At 41.1% G+C, this 25,174-nt stretch overlaps 1 protein-coding gene across 2 annotated transcripts in view; it reads left to right on the top strand.

Annotated features, from left to right (window-relative positions):
- Positions 1-232: 232 nt before the first annotated feature.
- Positions 233-25,174, top strand: part of LOC309443117 (contactin-4) — a 331,164-nt gene continuing 306,222 nt past the window's right edge. For both annotated transcript variants that reach the window (XM_082059766.1, XM_082059765.1), the window contains exon 1: positions 233-354. The gene's annotated coding sequence lies outside the window, so the exon portion shown is untranslated. The remainder of the gene's footprint in view (positions 355-25,174) is intronic.

The following is a 25,174-nucleotide window of genomic DNA, read 5'->3' as shown; positions in this document are numbered from 1 at the left end:
GCTAAAAGGAAAGCAAAAACAGAGTAGGGTGGGGAAAATCTCGGGGCCGAGCCGCTGTGACAAACCCCGCAGGAGGTGACCGAGAGTTGTACCTGGGGAAGCTCCACTGCAAGCGGGGCTGCGGGGCAGAAGAAGGGTTAAGGGCGGCCGCGCTGCCGCGGCTCCTCCGCCCGCCCCCCCGCGCACGGCGCAGGTTTGGGAGGTGGGGTTTGCGCGGCGCTCGCCCGGCTCCCCGGCCCCTGACGCTCAATGCTGCGGCCGCGGGCTGCTGCGGGAGCTGCGCATCGCGGGGCTGTCGCGCACGGCGGGCAGGCAGCGCCCGCGGAGCCGAGCATGCCCCCCCGCCCCGCCCAGGTAAGCGCGGAGCGGCTTTGCACCAGGCGGAGGAGGAGGGAGGCAGATTTGAAAAGAAAAAATTAAAATGGGAATAAATAAGGGAACTGGTTGCGGCGAGAGAGAAGGGGAGCGCTGCTGGGCTGCGCGGAGCGGCGCGCAGCGGGTACCAGGGAGGGCGGCTCGGCCGCGGGGTGCGGAGCGTGGGGTGCCCGCGGGGCGGGCAGCTTCCCGGGAAGGGAGATGTGGGGGCCGAAGGGGTTGCGGAGCCCGGGGCGCGGTTCCCGCTGCCGCCGGGAGTCCCCGCGGTGCCCGCGGAGCTGGGCGCAGAGCGCAGCGCGACCGGCGTGGCTCCTCGGCGGAGTGTCGGGCCGCGCTTGCCCCCGTCGGGCAGAAGCGGAGCGGCGTGCCGGGGTCGGGGAGAGCTGGCCTGGGGCGGGGGGTCGGTGCGGCACCCCGGCCACGGGGAGAGGGAACGGCGGAGGAGAGCGCGGGGATGGGGCTGTGTGTGTGTGTCTGCTGGCAGAGGGATGCTCCCTCCCAAGCTGGCAGAAATGCATGCATAACTTTTTGCTTGATCCAGCCAGTGTTCCTTGCTCGAGTTTTAGCTTCTTTTGCTTTCCCCAGGCTGATGTTGCTTCCGTGTCGTGAGCAACATAATGCAGCATGTTGTTTTATTTATCCCAGACAGGAATGACTTGCTCTCTAAACTACAAATTAAGCGATGCTGCTTGCATAACAAGTGGAAATAGTTTGTATCTTACATACTAATTATCTGTCGCCTTTTAGACTAAGTGAAAGCGTTTGTTTTTGTTTTTGTTTTTTTTTACAAGGAGGGTTCAGAAAGCAATCTAATGTCTTGCAGCAATGTATTCATTTTCTCTTACTGGATTAATGTGGGCAAAGGATTAAGAACCAGCATGTTGATTAGGCATCCTGAGGTGCAGGGAAGAAGAGGAACACTTTGTTATGGAGAGAAGTCAGTTTTTGTGTTTGTGCTTGCACATCCTCCTGTTTACATGGTTCAGTTCAGGACCTGCATCCTAGCCGATAAATTATTTAGATGAGAGCAGGGACTGGTGTAAGCCTGCTATTCAAATGCCATACTACTTGTAAGATCGCTCTGACACAGTGTTGTCCACACTCCCTCTCAGCACGGTGTGCACAGCTGCCGTGGGGTTGGGGGTGCCACGTCCCGTGGCACGTCCCACTGGCATTGCGGCTGTTGCAGCCTCTTCCCTCGTTTCTCTTGTTCCCTGCCAGAAGCTCCAGCCCAGGCTCCCACATGCTGTAGTTCCCCAGTCTGCTGTCATGGGGCACGATGTCAGGTACCAAGCGTGGGAAGCAGGGTGATAGAGCCCTGCATGTGGGGCCAGCCTGTTGGACCCTACAGAAGCCTTTTCTGCTGCTTTCCTGGCCAGGGCACTTAATTTTCTTGTTTTCTGGACCTGAGTAGCTTGCATTTTTACCCTATGTTTGTAAGTCCCTGAAAACTGCTTAAATGGCTCTTGAATAATCCTTCAAAGTCACCTCCCCTCTTTAATCTAAAACCAAAAGGACTTACTTTACATGGCTAATCCCTCTCTTACTTGCTGTACAGTCTCATTTAGGGTGTGCACACTGCTAATTTTCCCAAAGCAGCCTGCTTTAGACTATGGCTTCTGCTGTCGTGCAGCAACCTCTCCCTTCTGTGCTGAACTCTGGACAGAGCTAAATACATCTAACAAGATTTTGCTTGATTTTAGGAGGTGTTTCATCAGATCCTGTCAAGTGAACTAACTGTTTGCAGGAAGCCACACCAAACCCTCTGTTCTGTATGTATTTGTAAATGCCATCTATTGGGAGGCTCCGAGGGTCTCCTGCCCCATGTGCCCATGGGTTTGTTAGCCTGGAGGCAGCATGTGGGTGGGGAGGACTAGAGTAAAACAGGCTGTGCCTGCAGATAGATAGAGTTGAATGATCCTGGCAAAACTCTGTCGACTTGGAATTTTTCCCGTCCTTATCTTCTGCATTGGAGTTGAGCTCTTGTCTAGCTCACCTAGTGTTCCCAGAATTTTAAGCTTGTTCTGGTCTACATGATGACAAAAATATGTTTTGAATGTGAATGACAGCAGAAGGAAAGCTTACCTTTGTAAGAAGCCTAACTTCTCCCTTGGCATGTAAACAGTAAACATGATAAAATGATAGTGCCTTCCAGCCCTGACTTTACGTGCATTAACAGTGATGTCCAAAGCTCCATAGTCCCTCCTCTGGGGTGACCATGGATGTCTGATGAGGAGCAAGTGTGCCGTCAGCATGCTTTAGATGGTGGGAAAGGATGAGAAGTGTTGCGTCCTCTTCTCTGGGACACAAGAACACCTTTGGCTGGGGTGTGGCACAAACCCTCTTGGATGGATGGTCTCTGAGACCACAGGCATCCTTTCCTGGAGTGGCTTTAGTTGTATTTCCCATACTAGTCCCTCCATTGCTTCTTTCTGGAGTGCTTATTTTTAAATGTCAGCTCAGGAGCGTTTGTTCTAAAGGGGAAAAATAGCAGCACTGTGAGACAGCAACTGATGAGAGAGACCACTTTGGTTCCCAAACTTGCACCTCCTTATGTATGAAAGTGTTTCTTTTTGATATCCAAGACTTCATTAGGATTAACATTTATTTGATTTAAAATTCATTCCTGTGTTACCCCATTAGGTACAGCTAAGAAAACAGGTGTAGTAAAGCTCCTGTACAATTTCTACCCCAGATGCAAAACTTTGCAATAATTTTGTAGATATTCTGGTGAAAAGTAACTTTTTTTCCTTCAGTTTGGGGAGCTGGCTTTGTCTGGCAGCTCTGTGTAGTTAGCTTGATTAAATACAAAATAAAAATAAAAAGTAAAGACAAGGTAGAACTGAAGGAAAGATGTTAACAACAAGATAGCTAGGTCTTTTTATTTTCTCTTGTCTTTCTGAATTGTATTTGGGTGAAGCATGAAGGTATCAGCTGCCTGTGGCTGATCTCTGGGGGGACACGGGTGGGCACAGTCAGTGTGGGAGAAGATCCTATTGCTTAAAAATACTCTGCTGTGTTTGAAAGTTCATAAATCACCACAGATCTATTTTTAGCTGTTTGAGATTAGAGCAAGTCTGGGGTTTCTTCCCACACCTCCCATCTGTGGCCTAAAATGACCTGGTAATGTCTCTGTAAAAGCTGTTTACACACTCCTTTTGCTTTTGCTGGTGACCTGTTGTTCAGCCCCACTGTTATACAGAAGATGGGGCTCATTTTGAAGAGGGTTTGCTGCAACAGTTGGGAATTTTCCTTCAAATGCAGAAATTGGAAGTCTGCTGCTTGGTGCATGAGTGATGTGCAGTCCCTGACAGGAAGGTAATCACAAACACAGCAAAGTAACATGAATCACATGAAATCCACAAATGTCAGCTCCAAACCTCTAATCTAGGTGTGCTGCCAAGATTTAAACTCACACACATCTTTACTGTATCTGCTACAGTGGTTACTGAAATATAAATATGAATATCATGACAGTAGTGATTCATTCTCTTTATTATTAGCAAAGCAAATATGTAATGATGACATCCAACTGATTTACTCTTTCATGCGAGTACACGACTACTCCATAGCCCCTACCATCTTCCACAAAAAAAGTGATATTAAAACAAAAACTCTTGTGTCAAATCTGCTTGCAATTTTAGCATAAATGAGGTTCACATTTCATTATGAACCAAGACAAAAGTATTTTTTACACTAAACAGGGCTTTCTAGTACTGTATGCGTTGTACTTGGGAAATAATTTCATTCTTTGCTTTTCCCTAGATACAAACAGTCACTTTTTATCTCAATCTGCAGGATAAAAATCTGTTCCAGCATGACACCAAGAAAAATAGTTTGTTGAGTTTCTTTTTAATTGCTGGGTTAGACCACTGAAAGTCAAACCCTTAGGACCAACAGGGTCAAAGTATTTTGAAAACAACTAATCTAGCGACTTTGCCATATGCATGATTCAAATGTAGGATGCTAGATCATAAGGAGCAACTTTTGACTTGGCCAGAGCTGCTGAGACTTGATGCCATAGGGTTGTGATGGGAACTGATGAGATCTTGGACCAAAGATGTTTTTATTGGAAGAGTTTCTAGCAGCTGTTGGCCTTGGTATCTGTTCATGAGACAAGTTAGTCCTGAACTGCTTCTAACTCCAGGTTGATTTACACTTCTATAAGTTGTATCAGTGTAAGATCTTTGTTGGCCTCAGGCAGAATCTGTGTTTATAATTTATTTATATAAATATTTACCCAGTGAAGAGATGTGGTATTTAAACCCAATCTACATAAGGTTCAGCAGGTCGTTTTAGGCAATTAGAAGACTAAGAAAGGGAACAAATAGTATACTTCATGTTTGTAATGGAAGAACCTCTATTATGAATTCTAATTTAATCTGAATAGTACTGAATAGCAATAACCTACCAGTGTTTTTTTTACCAAACTGTAAATGCGTGGTTTATTAAACTCTTCTTATGCAGATAACAGGGTGTTGTTTGAGAAGACTTACAAACAACATCATACTGGAACAATTAGACACATTTCCATCTCTATGCTTCCAGTAACAGGAGTGTGAAAGCCAAAAATTCATCTGTGAAAGGCCACAGGATTGCTGATGATATTCAGTTCATGCTGCTTTCTCCCCGGCTGCCTGTTCATGGTCCTGATCTCCCATTTTCACACCTTCCTAGCTATAGCTATAAAACCTTGAGCAGAAAACTTTCTCCAGTTTGATCCATAGCCGTAGTTAGGGCAGTCTCCTCCTTCCTGGGCTCCGTTAATGAGCAATCAGTAGAAAACCCGAATTCTCCTGAAACCCCTCTGCTGGGTTTAGTCAAACTTTCCTCTTTTCATTTATTTTGACTGAGCCATGGCCTGTTCTTCTGTGCCTTCAGGTAGTCAGAAGCCATTCACTAGAAAGCCCATGATCTGTCAATGTTACTGTCAGGCAGGTTTCTCTTGCTTGGACTGATAGTATTAGAATCACAGAATCATTTTTGTTGGAAAAGACCATTGAGATAATTGAGTGTATCTGTTAACCTAACAGTGCCATATCTGAGCCAGGTTCTATCTGTAGGTTTATACTAGCTTTAAGTCAATAATTTTTATAGGACAGTTTTGTGTATTAGCAAAGAACATGTATTGGTCTGTGGCAAAATAAACATCCCTGTCAACTGCCACAGTGTTGAGCTGGTGTCAGGGCATTTTGGCTCACCCGTGGAAGCCCTGGTTTCTGACACCGTCAAGGGAAGGATCTGTTTTGCTTGGGTGATGCACTGGGTCTTTTCCCCTTTGGGCCTTTAGTGGGACTCCCACATTTTATATAGTGTATGTATGAGGAACCTGTCTGTAGCTGGTGGGCTACCAATGGTGCATAAATTATTTTTAAGTGATTTTCTTTTTCTGTGATATTATTTGATAACACTGTACTTTGTGTTAATGGTGTGACCCATGAGAGGGGTTTGAAAGGCATGTTCAGTGCTGAGCCAGAGGAGGGTTCCTCACCTCTCGCATAGAGCACTGAATAGCTTTCATCAAACAAGATTTTTTTTTTTAATCATTACTACCCTGCTCTTGTGAAATGGAGGCAAAAGCTCTGTGTCGTCTTGTCATGAATGAATGGATGAATCTTCTTGGTCTTTGTCTCCCAGTCTTTTGAAAAAAAAAAAAAAAAAAAAAAAAAAAGCTTCTGAACAGCACTCAACTCCTAGCTTTTTTAAGAGTTACTTAGCATAAGAGCAGAACATTTGCCTAAGAGGGTTTTAGACCAAGAATGACTTTTCATATTTAATTGATCTGTATTGTTCAATTAGGGAGATGTATAATGCCCTCTGTTGTGCATGTATAGCTGGAAGTAGAAATAAATGAAATATGAAGTACCGCAGAAGGGTAATTTCAAACAGAATCAGCTCTTAGCAATGTACAATTCAGGATTTCAATCCTGGCCTTGATATGCTTGGGTAAATATGAATTGTGTAAATACATCAGATCGTTAACTAGACATGCAAATTATTTTGAATTATAATATTTATTCTGGCCAGAGTGCAGTAGCCTTTTTGTTCCAAATCATAGTTAGAAACATTTCCAACCCCTGAATAAATCTTCAAACATATTTCAGTGTGTTATGCTTTTTGGGATATAGCTTGCTTGGGCTTCAAAGCCCCCCATGGTTTCCTAAGTACAGGTGCACTGCTGAGCATCAGGGAGCTCTGCAGAGCCGTCAGCAGGGTGACACGCACAGATACGAGTGACACCGATCCCACAGGGTGGCAGCACTCAGCCCGGAGCACCCGCACAGCCCCGGCCGCAGCACCTTCAGCCCCGGCTTGCGGCGATGCAGCCCGGAGCACATCCCTGCAGGGCTGGAGCACCCGCAGCCAGCCATGGAGCTTTTGGAACGCACCCCTCGACTCTGGCCTGGGAAAGAGACAGTGCCTGTTTGCAGGGCTTTAGATGGATATTGACTTTTGTGCCTATAACCCTAATCACAGTTTCTAGGGTATAATTTTGTCAGGAATCTGTACAAAGATGCATCATTTTTCTCCTTCGCACATTTCTTCTATCAGTGTTGTGATTCTCTGCTGACCTGCAAAGCCATTCAGCGTCTCAGTTTACCCCTCATTTTTCCTCACTGCTTTTATACTTGCTGTTATCCATCTTTACTTATACAGCCTGATGCAGCAGGTCCTCTTAAGTTTTGGCTGACAGGTAAGGGTTTTTGTGGCTTGCTCAGCATCACCCTCTCTCTGCTCCTCCCCAGCTCCTTTGATTTCAACACAAGATGATCAAGAAAACAAGAGATTCCTCTGTAGGATCCAGCATGGTCAGACTTGCTGATAGAGAACACCAATTATTCATGAAGAATTATTTTAAACTCTACAGAAATCAGTGCCCATGAGCACTGAGCTCACCGGTTGTGCAGAGACACTGTCCTGAAAGGTGTGTGGCATAAGGGATAGTTTGTTTGTGTGCAGTTTTCCTACTTGGTGACTTGCAGGAAGGCTTTCTGGGGATATACAGAAGAGATCTGCGAGCTGCTTTGCCAACTTCATTTTCTATGGACATCAAAGAGGCATCTCTTGGTGGACAGGGACAAGGTCTGTGGGCAGGAGGACAGGCAGGGCAGATGGAAGGTGCTGAGCATCCTTCCCAGTCTGGTCTCTGTTGCTGCAGCAATATTTTCATATCCTTTGCCAACACTTCCTACAAAGGATATTATATGAACGTATTACACATTGTTTTACCTGGGAGGTAGAGAAGGGAAAAGCAGATACAGTGTAATGTTAAGTGTAAGGTTGAGTCTTTCCTGGGGAGCACTAATACTGCACTGGTCTGTGTCAAAGAGTTACTTGTGTGAATTCAGTATTTGAATGGTCTCTTCTAATTGCAGATGTAAGGAAAAAAACACTAGTCAAATACATCTGAGGACGAAGAGCATAGAACATGAATTGACTCAATATTTTCTCTAGCCAAGTGGAAAAAAGGAAACCTAGTATGGGAAAGCTGGAAAGGTCGAACTAATTTGTACTTGTGTGATAATGGGCAATACCTCTATTGTTTATGAAGCTTGAAAAATCTTTGCAGTGTTAACCACTATGATATATCTGATGGTGATTTTGAGAAATTAAAAATGAAGTAGCAATTGTTCCGCTCTCTTCATGCCTTAATATGTTTTGGTTTAGGATTCCTTTGAAAACTTACGTATTCTGTACAAATTACTTGAGATGAAATTTATTCAGTTCTCTCGACTTCAGTATGCTGTGGTGGAAGGAAGATTTTTTTTTAAACAAAAAATATTAATAGTGAGGTTTATAAGGGTAAGACTGAAAACCTGCCTGTGTCTTGCTGCTTAAGCATTCTGACTGTGTTTTCCTGTTTATTTTGTTGCAGTCTTTTCTGTTTATTTACTAGGGAAAACGGAATTTTTATATGCGTGTACAGCTACTGCTATTAAAATAGGAATAACTAGAGAGCTCTTAATGCCCCAAACTACCTTCTGCTGCCCCAGTTATTCAGGCAGATTTGTAGCTTGTTTTAGTTGTCACTAGAAGTTGTGTGAATTTTCGTGGGATTCTGGTTTCCTGGGAGTGACAATGCTACCAAACTGCATAATTTCTATGAAACAATAGGGGATATATCAGAAGTCCCTCCTGCCTCATATACAGCAAAAAGTGTAGGCTCCAGAGGAATTCATTTGCTAGGCTTATCGCTGAGACATTTAATATCTAGAATGATTTAGTATATCAAATTCTAGAATTTCGGGCTGAATGTAGCTGCATTCGTCATTGTTGCAGAACCTTGACAGTGAACAAAAGGTGCTGCAGGGAACCATAAGTCATGCAGCAAATTAATGGGTTCCCAGCTTTGCTTGCTCAGCTAAATTGAAGCTGGGAATGGTGTGGTCTTACCAGCCAAGGGCTTTCTGCAACAAGTGTGCAGGTTCAGACTTCGCATGTCCTTCATCCCTGGAGTGGATAATAAAACCGTCGCCCTCCTGCCAACAGGCTGTGACTGGTGTTTTTCACTCTTAAAGGTACTTCACTATGAATTATTTGAAAGGGGGGAAAAAAAAAGCGTGTTACCTGTTATGGGAGCATGATGCAATTTTTTAAGCAGAAATTTATTTTTGTTGTGTATCCATAGGAAATAAAGGATTTGATTGAGAAGATTTCATCTGCACTACATTTTATCATGTTACACTGCAGCAGAAAACTTAAGGCTAAAAACTTAAAGCGCACAGGATGTCCAGTAAGATTCACAGGCCACATGCCATCAGAGATCATTTTTGGTACTGGAAAGGCACATGTATTGCAAGGAGATATTTTATCACCTTCAAATGAAGGATTCTCCCAGTCTGGTCTGGTCTGACAGACAGTTTTGTCCGTAGATGACTCATAATCCCATGCACGCTGTTTTAAACCAGAAATCTCTCCATCTTGTTCTAGACTTGGCCATAGGAGGGCTGCAGCACATCTTCCTGGCCCTGATTTTGCTCTTACCTCTTTTTTCCAATTCTGCTACCCTTACCAGGAGATGAACCCAATTCCAGAAAAGGTTGCTGTCTTCTTTTAGTTGCCAAATTACTGGATGTGCTGAAAGGCAGAGAGCATAGCTAAGAGATATGGGATGAGGACAGATGATGCTCTAAACTGACGGATTAGTTGATGTTGTGTTTTTTAGGCAGGATGGGGTCAGCATGTTTGCAATGATCAGCAGCTCCTGAAATTTGGATGTGAACTGGAGTTGTTTAGCACTTCATCATGGAAAGCTGACTGTACATTTGGTAATTGGCTCAATCACCCTCAAGGGCTTAGAAGTTAAACATCCAGCAATGCCTGAGAAAGCAAATAGATGACGGGGAGTGGATGGCAGAGCAGTTTGAATCTGCAGCTGAGTTGCACCAAGACGGATTCAGAAATTGTGCAAAATTAGGTAGCTGCTAAATTGAGCCAATGCATGTTTTTGGCCACGTTGGGCAATTTCCTCAGCTCTGAACTTGAATTTCTGATGTTTGGGAAGACTCTGCATTGTTTGGCAGATTAATCAGCTGTCCAGAACACCTTTGCAGTGAACTGAGCAGTTCAGTACACCCACATTTGCTCCTTGGGGAGGAAAAAAACCACCAGAAACCAGGTCACCTGCTCTCACCACAGCTTTATATAGGAGCTGGAGATGTCCTTCTCCAGAAAACAAAATATAATACGGTCTTTCAAAAAGCAAAGTGCGCTCCAGAAGATGCACATTTGAAACTGTATGACTTAAGGCACTGACGTGGTTGTGTCCCAACATGTTCTGAGTATGTTGGGATTATGTCATTGCACAGAGCTGTGCTAACAACATGGATCAGGTGGATCTAGTTGCTGCTCCTCTGTTACCTTCATTTTGGGGTGGATTTGTTTGCTGGTGAGGGATGTTTGGTTTGTGATTTTTTTGGTTTGGTGTCAGTCTTGTTTCCTTCCTTTGAAGAGCAAGCTCCAAGGTCATTCAGTGTTTTTCCAGCGTGTAAGTATAAAGTCCGACTATACAGCATGATTGTACTGTCTCATCTGCTTTTGTACTTCAGTCTTCTGGACCACTGAAGTTAGAAACTTGACAGCATGTGGCAAAAGATGCCAACAATAGCTCAGTAATACCTTCTTCTGGTTTGTTCAATCCCATGTAAGTGGGAGCTTGCAGCAGGGCTGAATATCACACCATTGACCAATGTTAGGTGGTATGAATAAAGTCCTTACACCAGAATAAGTGATAAATCAGACTCCTGTGCAAAAATTATTAATATATGGAGGAGCCCATTCTTCATAGCTGGACAGAAGTGCAATGTTTGTATTGCTGTTTAACTGCTTTAGATTTGCTTCTCTGTATGCACTTACTGGCACTGATGTGCTGCTGGGACTCTGCCTCCTCCTGAGCAGTCTGTGCTGAGCAGGAGCAAAAGAGTTGGAAGGTGTTTCACAAAACCAGGACAGCTGCAGGCTTTTTTGCCTCTTTGCTTTGGGAGAGGAGGGGCATGGGAGCTATGGAGGAGATGGAAAAAGGGTGAAGAGCATGGGGCATGGCAAGAAAACCTCAAAAGGCCAGGAAAAAATTACTCCTTTCAGTTCAGTTCTCCTCTGCTCAGACTCTTCTGTCATTTCCTGCTTTGATGGCTCCATTTACACGGTGGCTTATGCAATGTTGTTCATGCAATCAGCAGTAAGAACATCCCATAGAAGATTGAGATATGGATGCTTCTCTGCTGTCAGCAGAATCCAAGGAAGACTTGCCACAAAACCTGTTTCTGGTGGGTCTGCTGCCAAAGAGGCTCTCTTCCTTCAGAAGAGGGACTGTCAGGGACCATCCCATTCTTCTGGCCTGTAAGCTTCATCCTGGCTGCCGAGGTGGTGCGGGGGTAAGAGGTCACCCCTTCTGCCCAAAGAAGACATCTTGTGTGGGTGTTTCTGGATCGGTCCAGGGGGAAGATCCTTCAAATAATCTTTTAAAAGCATTTAATCTGGCACTGGAGTGGTCTCCAAATTGAAATCAGTGCCGGGACCAAACCGTCAGCTGTTATGCTACTGTTTTTTTCTTTTATTTTAACACATCAGGAAGTTCTGAGATTTGTGCTATAAGTATGCAGTTTTGTGGACCAGCCAATGATTCCAATAATTCCCAGTGTATCCAGAGACAGCAAGACAAGCTACCTCTGATAGCTTGCTTGCTATCAGCACACACTGTATCTCAGAACCATTTCATTATTATGACTATTATTTTATTTTAGAATCATTACTTTAAATATGGAATCGCTGCTCCTAGAAAAGTGGATTATTCTTTCCTGGATAGCTAATTTTATTTCACTCAAGAAAATTTGATTCATATTTCTGAAACATTGCCACTAAACAGCTTTCTAAGCAGAGTTGCAGTGCAAGACCAAATTAGATTTGTGTAGGGTGAAGGGAAATATTGTTGTTGCAAGTGTCCAAATGGGTTGAAATGAAAATAATCTTATAGATCAAATTGAGTTCAGATACTACAGAGATAACACAGTTCTGTACCTGGAAAATCCCATCTGTCAAAAATAAACTTCAGGGTCACATTTTAAAGTGGCACTTCTAATTCTGGATCATCGAGCTTCTGTCTCTGGCAGACCCGGGATGCAGCCCTGTGCATCGCTGTGGCACAGATCTTGCAAAGTAGGTAGGGATGTGCGAGTCTACTCCATTAAAAAAAATAAAGAAATAGAAGGTGGGGTAGCGCTCTTCAAGGATTTATAAAATCCTTCATAAATTGCACCAGTGTGAAATGACAGGTACTGTCTGTCTCAATGACTTTTGAATAAGACTCTGAAAATTTAGGCCAGACTATAGTTAAGCCCAGTGCCTCCAGGAGAAAATACCTTGTGATGTTCTGCAGTTTGAAATAGAGCAGTTTGAATCAAACTTGAGAACTTATTTGACCCTTATTACTGTAGTCTCTGAATAGACTTAAAATTTCAAGTCTTTAATTATCCTTGTGGAATTCTCCTGAGCTGATTGTGTGCTATTTTATTGGAGATGAAGAACTGAGGTGTACATGTCAAGGTAGTCACAGGCAGAGAGATATTTAGGCACTTCAGTTTCAAGCAAACTCTGCTTAAATTCTTAGGATTTTAGGGTTCTGAGTTGTTAAAAATATGGCAGAGGAGAAGTTTTAAGACTGAGTTCTTTTCTTATCCCCCATGGATTGTATCATAACTCTGTCTTATGTTTAAAACAGATCTAATTATTTTTGCACCTGTGTTTTTGCTTTGGGTCAGTCCTTCTCAACTGCATGGGATTCAGGGTCTTTGAATACTTGCTTTAAAACTACCAATACCTGGGACTGAAAGTATATTTTTGAAAATGTAATCAAATATGATTTATCTGTCTAGAACTTTATGAGTAGACCTAATCATCCTCATAGAAATACTTAACAATATCTATACTAACGTAATGTCATCCATTAGTACCATGTAAAATATAAAATATCATGCAATATTTAAATCCAACTGCAGCGAATCCTCTATAGCTATACTGACAGCGTCTAAATTTAGTAACTAATTAAATTCCGTGGAACAGAATAATGCATTTCTCCATTGCAATCCACTTCTTGGAAGGGCAAAGATTATCTGTCCTTCTATTTTTATATTATGTGGTATATTTTTACATAATTTAACTATGTGCGTGCATTTTCTGATATTTTACATCTGTATTTCAGCATCTCTGCTGAAAAGGACCCCATAGTTCAGCTCTGACCCCACTGTGAGATGGTTGCTGATGGAGGTGGTTAAGCTCGGGGGGCTACTGGGGTGGCAGGGACCATGCCGTGAGCAGCCAGGTCTGGATTTGTCCTGACTGCCTGCTCCGAGCATCCTTCACTCACAACCAGAATGACTCTTTTCACTGAGAAAGCCAATTCATGCATTTTTTTTCCCAGCCACTTCACTGACCGAGCCCCTGGCTGTGAAAGGCTCTGGCTTTAAGACTGTGATGAAATTAAGCGTATACCAAAACCCTTACAGATCAGGGCCAAACACTTTAAATAATTGATGGGCTGCTTTATTTCTTTAGCCTTTCTAAAGTAAACTGAGTTTCAGATGAACATGAGCTGACTTAGATGTTTATTTGGAAAAAAAAAAAAGCCCTTTGAATTGCACTGATTTCCCACAGGATTAACTTAGGACCAGAAAAAAAAAAACACTTCTTCAGCTTCATTCTTCTTTCCCTCTCTCCAACCAACCCCTTTTTTATCCCTTCCTGTTCAGGCTTTTTGGATTCTTTTCTAGGGAAAAAACCAAAAAACCAACAAACAAAAAGAATCCTCTTAAGTTAAACATCTGAAAATGGGAGGGGAGGAAAGTTGTCATTAGTATTTGTGAACTAAGTTGGCCAACTATCCCAAGGATATTTTGATTTTGCAGACTATATGTCTGTGTAATTTTTGTAAATGTTTATAAATTAATAATACAACAATAATAGATGCATTTCCTGTAACACCTACCAGTGTGTGAAAGACAATGCAAGAGCAAAAGAATCAAAAGTTACTGATCCAAATATTGTGTAGGTTGAGAAGAAAAGGTGAATGGAGGCCAGAAAAGTAAATAGCAGAAGGACAAGCAGATAATGAGCATCCATGTTTTGATTTCTCAATGGTGCTGTGGTCTTGTGGACTAGTTTGTAGGAAGGATGTCATTTGTACAGGCAGGATATGGAAGAAAGTAGAATTAGTATGTTGAAAAACAAGCCGGAAATGTGTGTCCATTTTGGATGGCTCCTCATATTCCATTTTGCAAATGGCTAAATATATTAGCTGTAATTCGAAGTGTGGCAGAAATAACAGAGTTATGCTGGGCTGCAGGGGAGGAAGCTGCATTAGAAAAAAGCATGCATAGTAGCCCAGAGAAGCATTGCTTCTTGGAAACTTCCCTTTGAGCAATTTCTTTCTCCAGTGGAAAATGTCAAAGAAATAGGACACTCTTGAGAATTAATTTATAAGACTGTTTATTTTTACTAATGATACAACATACCAAATTATTAAGATTGCTAAAAGCTACATTGGGCAAAGTGATACATAGCAGAAAATATGCTTTTATCCGAAATGCTTTTTTCTGTATCTTTTTATAAACCTTCTACTCTTTGAATCATATTACGTTGTCTAAACACTTTCTTATCCGTTTCTGAATCTGAACATGTTTAGAAGTCATAAAACTGCCTTTAAGGTGACTTTGATGGCTTTGGGAAAGGAGTAAAGTGATGGTGTGTTAGTAGTATGAGTGGGCTGGACTCCTGCTGATCTGGGAGAGTGATTCCAGCCCTCAACTGTGATGGCATGTTGGCACAGACACCCGTTATCACTGGTCACAGTTAAGTTTCATAAAGTCTTGAGTACCTTCCACATGTTAACAACACTGCTAACACAAACATAAAAGCACTGTAAAGTTATTTTTAAGACTTATATTCATAGCTGAAAGTGAATTCCCGCTGTTGTCAACCAATTCATTATTCTCTTCATGAAGAAAAATGAGATTCAGCCTTCTGCTGTGAAGGTTCCTCTGTCAGTTCATCACCTTAGCCACTGTCACTCATCCCCTTCATTTCTGAACCTTATCATTTTGTATTGCAGATATTGGATTTGATCCATCCATCAGCTGTCAGTAACTTGTCAGAGCCCCTGGACACTTCCAGATGTGTTTTCTGTGCAGGTCCTGCTGGAAGAGAGGGATGTTGTGCAGATAGGGCTGGGCAAATCACAAACTTCATCCATTTTTTTGTGCTTCATCTTGAGATCAGCCTTTTTCACCACTTTGCCCTAAAACAGACCCTGAGAATTTGTAATGGGTAAATTTTGATTTGTGAGAAGTTTGTGGGTTTATTTCTATAGATATACAAGTCTCCTATTTCATACTGTTTTGACAAAACATGTAACGGAAAATTCTGCCCTCCACTGCACAAAAAAAAAAGGAGGGAAAAACTTTGCCCATTGTGTTTCTTCAGCGGAACTTGATGAGAGGTTTCCATGGTGAACATAGAAAAATCAAATTTGAAAACTGCTTTCTTTTGTGTATTTGCTGCTATTGTTTTTAATGGTCAATGTTCTGCATGTTTAACAGTCATTATCCACACCTTCTAACTTGTGAATACATTTACATACTTAAAATCAACATTAGCAAGGAAAAAAACATGTTTTGCCCAGGGCTGATTGTGATTTTTTTATTTTTTAGTGTTGAAATACTCAGGATATCCTCCAGTGGGATCTGTCAGAAAGGTCTCTTCTAGCAGACAGCTTTGCTTATTTGATAACTTTCGTGTATTGATCCCTTACATCACCTGCTTCTTACTCACGGAGGTTGTATTTTATTTCTGTTCCTTCTTCTGATGTAAAAGTACAAAATGAAAACCTGGTAGCAGTTACTTGCTTTATTCATTTTTTTCCGTGTTGGTGCATCATTTAGTATATTCCTTTTCTCTAGTTTGTTTTGTTTTTTTTTTTTCCTCAAACTGAAAGAATCCGCCTTGGAAGCAGTAAACTTTTAATACAGATTATTCGGGGCCATACCTGTAGCCTAACCAATGCATCCAGGATGCAGACAGATTATTTCCAGCATCACCTTCTGCATCTTCCCCTTACGATGCAGCTCTTGCAGCACTCTGATCCTGCATGTGTCCCATGAGTGTGACACAGGGACATTTGTGCATGGCCACAGCTGGGGAGCCTTTAGCCCTGGTACTGCAGTCCTGATCCCCAGGACTTCCTCATACCCAAAGCACTGGTGATGGGCCTGTCAGTACCCATCCATTTTCTGTTTGGCATCTTCCTTGTTATTATTTTCATTCCTGTAGGAGAGAAAATGTCATGGTGTCATCTTGGGAGCCTGTTACTCCTCTCTGTCTTTCTCCAGGTCATTGCTGCATTGGCTGTGGGAGGCTGCAGCCTGGGGAGCACGTTGCTGCCTGCTCCCCCTCACTCCTCTTTGCTCCCACTTGCCGGAAAGCTCTGCCTGCACTTGTTCTCACTGGAATCACGCCAATTGTTGCTTTTTGCATTGTTTCATTTCAGTCATATGCTGAAATCCTGCTCTTGTTCCCTCTCAAGTAATTAATTAGTCCAATTTCCATTTTAAATTTAACTCAAGCTCACTAAAAGTTTGCCAGCCCTGCCAAAGTGCTGACATGTGTTTTACCAGATATTTTGTTGTGAAAGTCTTTCAAAATAATTCCCAGATAATAGTCAAGTACAGTGAACAAAATGCTCAAAATAATCTTAAGTGGCCCTGAATATTTAGTTGCGTTGATGAATAATGGAGAATGTGTTCTGGAGGAAAAAAGAGGATGCAAAATGATTATTAATTTTCCTTAAACCCCTTTGCCAGGCCTTTGCTTTTGGCCTTACTGCAGGAGATACTCAGAATCATTTTGGTTGGAAAAGACCCTAAAGATCTTCAAGTCCAACCATTAACCCAACACTGCCAAGTCCACCATTAAACCATGTCCCTAATCACCACCTCTACACATCTTTTAAACACCTCCAGGGACAGTGATTCAATCATTTCCCTGGGCAGCCTGTTCCAGTGCCTGATATCGTTAAGAAATTTTTCCCAATATCCAGTCTAAATCTCTACTGGTGCAACTTGAGGACATTTCCTCTTGTCCGATTGCTTGTTACCTGGGAGAAGAGACCAACCCCTACCTTGGTCCTTTCAGGTACTTGTAGAGAGTGAGAAAGTCTCCCCTCAGCCTCCTTTTCTCCAGGCTAAACAAACTCACAAAACAGTGAAATCTGTAGGTAAGAAGATACTGTATAACATGATTAAATACCTGAACTTCTGAACAATCTCAAACCTTGTAGAGCTGATGCCTTGGTGGCAATGTTACCCTCTAGGTAGACATGATTCACTGAAGATAAATGTGAAACCTTTATCCAGTGTACATAGCAACCTTCTGTTGCTAAATAAGAAAAAAAAAAAGGAAATAAAGTATATTTATTTACAACTTATAAGTATAATCTCAAGGTGGTACCATCAGCTATGTGTTTAAGCAGCAATGGCAGCGGGGGTCACTGCTCTCCCTTTAAATGACCATCACTGTTGTCTGTCAAAACATTATCTTGTTAAATGTTACCCATTTAATATACATTTTGGTGTGATTTGACAAATGGATTTCTTCAGTTTAATATGGAAGAGAAGCTAGATGAGCTAGTAAATGTTAATGTGTCCATGTTTTCTCTAGATAACTAGTTGCCCTTGGGACAGTATCAATAAGTGGCATTTATGTGATATTATGAATGTGTTAATTATGTGTAGACAAAATAATGAGTAAGCAAAGGTCAAGGACAAATGCAATTTCCTCAGAAATATGCATCAAAGAGCTTCTAATATTTAAGGCATTACCATTGTTGAATATTCAATGTAATTTAAATTATGTGCTTTTTTTTTTTTTCATTGCTTATATTTTTAGGCTAGAAGCTATTGAACAACTTCAAGGGCTGTGGAAATGTTTTGTAACAAAATTCAGCAAAACTTCAGCAGCAGCTGGACTGTATCTTCTACATGCATTGGTTAACTGCCAGATAGAATTTGGGATTGATTTCTTGTTTGAGATATAACCTCATGATTTATTTTTTTTTTTCTAAATTTCAAATAAAGGAAATAAAAATGTGACCATGTTGGCTATTAAACTGCCGAACCTTGAACTCAGTGCAAATCAAAACAAAATGCTCTGGAGACTGTAAATACACAACTAGTTCATTGGGCTGTTCATTATCAATGCACTTTTAAAAAGCGATGTTGTTAGCATGCTGGAGATTTCAGTCTTTGCTTTTTACTAGCAAGCCATAAGCATAAATACTTTGGCAGGGACCTTTCCAAAATCCAGTGGTTTTTGTGACATGAGGCAATAGGAAAACTTAGCTGATCAATACAGCCATTAATTAGAAGGAAAGGTTCAGTCATGATTTTTACTTCTAAACTTTTATATATTGACATCTGGCAAAACAGTTAAGAAGTCAATAAGGATCTAAAAGTTACTGTACTGTTAGGCTGCTCACTGAGAAATAGCAATTAAACCTTCTCTGTCTCCCAGGACCTCCTCTCATGAGTGTCTGGAAGCATCTTGCTAGCAAACAAGATGCTGTTCATATATGAAATATTCATGTTATGACATCAAAACATGTTGCATATTATTTCAGTACAGCAGTCTGAAATTAGATTCACATTTTATTTTGCTTATAAATGCCTGTCAGAGTTACTAAATCAGTTTGCCTTTGCCATCTTGAAATACTGTCAGTTTGAATTTCCTTCATGCTGCATATTGTTTTGGGCAAAGACAGACAATAAGACTTGTATATTCAAGATGGAGTGCCTTGTATTCTTTAAATACAGGTGAAAAGGCCGAACGATTAAGATTATTTTTAAAAACTTGGGGGGAGGGTGGTGCATCTTGGACCTCTCTGAAAATGATACAGAAGCCACCAAATGTTGATGCGTTGTAATCTTTGCTTTCCCCTTGTGCAAGTATCATACATATGGTGCATTACATATTATTTAATGGTTGTAGGGTATATACTATAACAAGGCATTCCGGAGTCTAGTGCTGATAAAAGTAGAGATAAGCTTGGATTACTGGATTGTATGAGAATACAGCTGAGGAAGGATCAGATGATTTCAGCAGTTGCAGCTGCCCTGGAAGTGTTATGCTCTGTTTGTGGATGCTTGGTCCATGGGTCATGAGCATCTGTATCCTTCTGACTGGGTCAGTGGGTCTGAGAGGGAATCAGGGCAGGGACTTTGTACCTGTCTGTAAGCTGTCTGCTGTGGTGGTGGCATGACATAAAACCCAACGAGCAGTGGCACTGGGCTCCTGCAGACCACTCTCTGGCACGCAAAACCATCTGACAAGGCTGTGACCTGGTCCTTTAAATCAGTAGGCAGGGGAATTAATTCACTGTTAGCTTTTTTGGCACTGTAATATTGCATTCATGCATAAATAATCTCATCTTGGTTATCCTGTTGCTAAAAAAAACAGCTCCTGTCCCCAATCTAGCAGACATTTGCATTAGAAATATCCTGTCTGAGAAGCTACACACACTTGAAAACATCTATTATTTTCTTCCCTGCCTCTCTCCTGTGTTCTTGGCACCCAGCCTTCAGGCTGCACCGGACAGGCTCAAGGGTCTGTTGGTTTGGAAGACAGTTCTTCTCAGAAGCCCCTTGCAGTGTTTTGGGGGTTATTTTGGTTTTTGTTTGTTTGTTTTTTACTTAAACCCAGCTTTTTTAAAACACAACTGTTTTTAAACTTTAACTGTCATCCTTTTCCAGTCTACTACTACCCCAAGTGTATCACTGATGTTTCTAATGTAAAAGTGCTACTGTGCTATTTTTCCCTGGATTTCCATTGGTCTTTTAACATAATTCTTTTTAATTACTACCAGTAGATTTTGTAAATTAAGGGTATATGGTTTGTTGACATTGCTGCTTTCATTCATTGAATATAATCCATAATATATATTAATATATAATAATAAAATAATTAATTTCATTGAATATAATCCAAACAAGCATAGCATCTGGGGTATAAAGCCTTTGGATTACTCTCAGTAATAGCTCATGGGATGTCCAGTGTGTCTGGAGCAAGGCATAGAGGCTGAGCCATGCAAACCCAGCACAGCCCCTGCCAGGCGTTTGCTCCCATAATGGGGATTTGTTAGGTGCTGCACCAGGTCCTGCACCCCCTGTGTCTAATTTGTCTCCTGCTGTATACCATGATATCTTTTCAAGATCTCTGAAGTGCCTGTGTGCCTCCTTGGTGTTCTCCCAGTTGTTTTCAAGGACCTGCTTTTGAGATAAAATCACATCTGCAAAGCTCCAGCCTCGACAAATTCTTCATACTGCTCTTTTCAAAAAGTGGGGCTCTCATGATGAGCTTCTGCCTTTTCCATTAGGAGAGACTTTCCAAAAGGATTTTTGAATGATTTCTTGATAGCTGGCAATCTCCTGAATCATTTCTTATACAGAAATTGTTCTTCAAGGTGTTTTGTTCCAGTAACAACTGCCACCAAGCTTGGTTTGTCACAATTTCCAACCTTATAGGAAAAGCAGTGGTGTCTATAAGACTCACCTGAGGGGCCTGAGTTGTATTTCTTGCTCTGAAATATTGGGTAGGTCACCTTTTTTTTTTTTTTTTTTCTGTCTGTCTGTATTTTCCTGCCTGACTTTGTGTTTTCTTGTCTGATCCGTCAGGGTTCAATAGTCTTTGAGCTTGAACAATGTGGCCAATCTGAGCTCTCCTCTAATCCAATGATAAATAGTTAATTTTGGAGGTTTAGGTTGACAACAAGCCACCTTGGAGTGTCTGACTGTGAGACTTTGGTTTCCTTCTATAATCAGATAAGGAACAGATATTTCCTGTAAATCCTCCCCTAGTGTTCAAGTCATACCATTAGAGCATTAAGTCAGACACATGACACCCAATTTCAGAGTAATTCCTGAGGAAAAAGCTCATTATTTTTTTTTAATGGGCTTCCCAGGACTTATTTTGTTTCTTCCTGATGAATATGAATTCCAGCAAGTTCACCTGAATGCTGACCTTCAAATACACAGAGGCTTTTTTTAGGGCAAAATATGGTCTTTAAAATTATGTACTGTCCATATCTTCTGCTCGTCCCTTAAAATCTCCTTAAAGAATAGAAATGTAATAAGTGTTCCCAAAATTAATTTGGGTATTTATTATGAACTATTTGCATCTTATAGAAATACTGTTCATGTCAACCCGACCAGTACCAAACTTTTCTTTCCAAATGGCTTTATTTGGATTGCATGCTGCATACAATATAGTCGCTTCTCTTCATCTCCTTTTGTTCTAATTGCCGAGTAATGTCAAGCAGATTGGAGAAACTTCTCGTAATGTACTGTGTGCCTCACTATAACAGTCTTTCCCAAGCACCTTGGTTGAATAAATATCCATTGAATAACTGGAGAATGCATTCATACTCTTTTTATTTTGATTTATGTTCTGTCTTCCTATCTGTGCATCTTCAAGAGTAATTGCCACTTTTCACCTCCTACAGAGAAAGTATAATAGAGCTTAAGAATAAGTAAAATCTGCTCTGTTTCTCTCTCTCTCTTTTGTAAGGGAACCTTTATACTCCTACCCATGCATACACTCATAATTTGCAAACTGAAAATCATAACCTCATTCTCAGCTGGACTCACTCTAAAAAGCTGCTTGGATGCTTTTGTGTTCCCTTTCCTTGTGACGCTTGCCAACTGGAGACCGGTACATATGGCCCATTCGCCTTTATTAAATAAGTCAGTCCAACTCCAATGTAGTAAAGGTATCCCAAATGAATACAAAGGTTGGAGCCAGTATGTTCCCTATTATAGACATCATATTCCCATGCACAGCTGATCTGATAGGAGCCAGACTATATGTCATACATTTTAATGATCCTGCCAGTACAGCATCTCTCGGAGGATTACTGCGTGGTCTCCCGTGATGGGTGGCAGGTCTCTTTCTGTTGTCTGATACGGGATGCTGTTCGGGGTGACTGCAGGGTGAAATATCTTTGCATGTTGGTAAAATATCACATTAGATTTGAAAACACTGTTGAAGTGCTGGCTGTCATTGCTTTGTAGGGATCTTTTCTTAATCTGAACAATAATCAGGTCAGTTGTGTGCAGCATGATTTTTCCATCAATTAGTTCAGTCATACTTCTAACAAGCCATATATAATCATGCATGTTTAACCTGCAGGTTACATGGCCTAGCTAGCTTTGTGACCTGCAGATCACAGAGCTGATAATTTCTTATTTTGTAAGTGAAAAAATTATTAGAGATTTCCTATTGAATTGTCCTGTCTTTGCATTTGGGTTCCTACCTAACCAAACCACAGAAGTAAAGCACCTGTAATCTGGACCACTATCCCTTGGTCTTCTACCTGAACCCTCAAGAACCTGAAATCAGAAGGACACTTTGATTGTGAACCTTTCTTTTCTGTATTAAGCAAAAAAATAAGCTCCAGGTGACCCCATGTGCTGCTCACAACAGGTTTCTTCTCAACTTTTTCCTTTCCTGTGGTCAAAAACATTAGTAGACCTCACTGCATGCTGGCAGGTATCTCACTCGCTCCAGATACCTATACAGAGCAAGACATATGAGCCCCCATCTCCCTCTCTCTGATGTTTTGCAGACCTGTGTTTGATCTGAGTTCAGTTCTTATCTGTAGCACCAAGGTACATCAGGCTTTGGATTGGGAGGGTGTGGTGTAAAATCTGTGACACGGGAAAAATATTCACATGCTAGAAACTGTTTTCAAATCTATTGGAGCATATGTTTTGCATTTATAAAATACTTCTTCGGGTAAAGAAAAAAAAAGAGCTATGTGGTTATGATTTGAAAATAACAACTTTTCTCATAACAAAATAGCATGTTATGTGAGTCTGTAATAATTCTGCATCTTCGAGATTAGCAGCAGTGAAAAAATAGTCAGAAAATTACCATTCTACTTGAAATTCACTATCTGAATAACCTAAAAATCCTGAAGATCTCATTTATGGATGTGTTCAGTGTTGCTTAAGCAAGAAATTCCTCCAGATTGTCCACTGTTTATGCACTTTCATTGGGTCTATTGATGGTTCAAATTTACATATGTCATTGTGGAGTGCAAAAACCACATTCAGAGAGAACTGAGACCTCAGTTTATAATAATCCTTCTGGCATCGTTTTTATCTTTATTGAGGAAATGCTAAAAATTCAGCCATTTAAACTACCAAACTCTCCTCTTTTTGCAATGTGCAATTGTAGTTTTAATCAGTACATCCCTTAACAACCCTAGGAGGAATTCTTTATTTCTGTTAGCACAGCATGGTGTATTTTCCCCTTCTACTTGAAATAATGTTTCTCGCCATTTGCAGGATGAAGTTGAAAAGTTTGGTCATACAATGAAACAGAAAGGGTCATAAACGAGAAGGCAAAAAAATCTTAACTCTTGCAGATTTATACTGAAAGTTACTTTTAACGGTTGAAGTTGGCTATGATGTTCTGAGTGCTTATACCAAAGAAGAGATTACTGTTTTCTTACTATACAGTATTGCCATGTAACCACGTAATTTGACACTGATTAAGTGTTAGTTAAATTATCAGTCAGAGCTCTGACTTTTATATCTGGTACTTTTAAGCAAAACTGTCCCATCAATTGAACTACATCACAGAATCCTGGAAGTCATTATAACAGAGCTAAAATCAAGACTTCACTCAAGATTACTGACCACAGCAAGCCTACTAGCTGCTTCACATAATCCCAGATCAGCAAAACACAGACACAAAATGAGTAATAAAACCTATGCTCAACACAGGCACTAATACAAGAAGAAATAAATATCATTGCAAGGTCAACATAGCTAAATTGGCATCCTCACTGTATTATAAGAAAGTAATGAGAAACACCTTCAGCCTCAAACAGAAGTCAATAGAAAATCAACAAACGGCTACTGCAGACATCCTTTTTCTAGCAAGAACCAGGGACAACAGGCAGATGCTCTGGAATAGCACAAATATACACACACACACACATGCACAACCTCAAAGAAAAGGACAAAGACATTCCAGTAAGCAGCAAAACCACCCACTGCTGTTATTTCATGAATAGATGGTAGATTTTCCTTCTGCATGTTGGTGAAATAATGAAAAAATCCCAGGATTCTGAAGGCGTAAAATTGCAGACAATTGATGTTTATAGCTGTAGACGGCCACACAAGTGAAACTAAATTGAGTGCCGGATGGAGCTAAGAGGAGAGGGAATCAGAAATGCAAGTAAAAGATAAGGTTGTAGAAATTTCTCTCTCCAAAGCTAATCAGAACTAAGTATCCTATTGCCAGCAGCATGGAGAATGTTTCAGATAACAGATAGTGATGGAAATTATGTAGGATAATTATGTTGGAAATAACAGCAAAGGGGGTATGTGCTGACTCAGTAAATTGTCACCTACTTCCTCACATTGCCACCCCAGAGCGGGATACCCACTGCCATGTGTAATGCATGATGTTACCCTATTGCGGGGGAAAAAAAAAGCTCAGCATTAACTGTGGGTAATACCTAACATCTAACATAGTATTCAAAATATAATCACTCTAATTTGCAATTGTAAATCTCCTGTTATCAATTAATTTACATTGTACAAGTAACCATCTGATTATCTTTGTGCATTGCTGTATTTACACTGCAATTTAATTGTAAGTAATTAGCATCTAATTGCATATAGTTATTTGTACCTTGTAAAGAACGTGATGTATTTATTTGTAGTTAAAATAATTGCAGTTGAGAGCAAATCTTTTGACTTTTCTTCCTTTTCAATGTGTATAGCAGTTTCTACGGCCAAAATTGCTGTTGTCTAGATTAAGTTACTTTGAATGAGTTAGGTTATCTTTCTGCAAGCTAAGGCACACAGAGTTGCATTTTGCTTTTGGCCTGTATTCATTTTCCACTTTAAAATATTTTCTGTGTCTCCTAATACCAACTTGCCCCTCTCCCTTAAAAAGAGAATTTTTAATAGGAGAGAGCACTGGGTCTCTTGAGTAGAAATCTAAGCGCATCCCATGAGGAAGCGGTGAGACAGTGACCTCCGTTCTTGGCATGGATGAATGCTTTCCATGGAGCAGCTCTAACAAAAAATATTACCCTATTACAGTAATACCTACTAAGGGTGTACTTTATGAATGCCATTAAGGGCAATGGTAGCTTTCATGTCCAGTACTAATAATGGTAATTTTATTCTCCTTGCTGCTATCCTCACTCCCTCGGTTCTCTGTCACCCCACGTAGACTTACT

The sequence above is a fragment of the Streptopelia decaocto genome (assembly GCF_964273445.1).
Source record: "Streptopelia decaocto genome assembly, chromosome: 8".
Taxonomy (NCBI): Eukaryota; Metazoa; Chordata; class Aves; order Columbiformes; family Columbidae; genus Streptopelia; species Streptopelia decaocto.
Note: the sequence above shows the minus strand (reverse complement) of the source record. Positions and strands in the feature narration are given on the sequence as shown.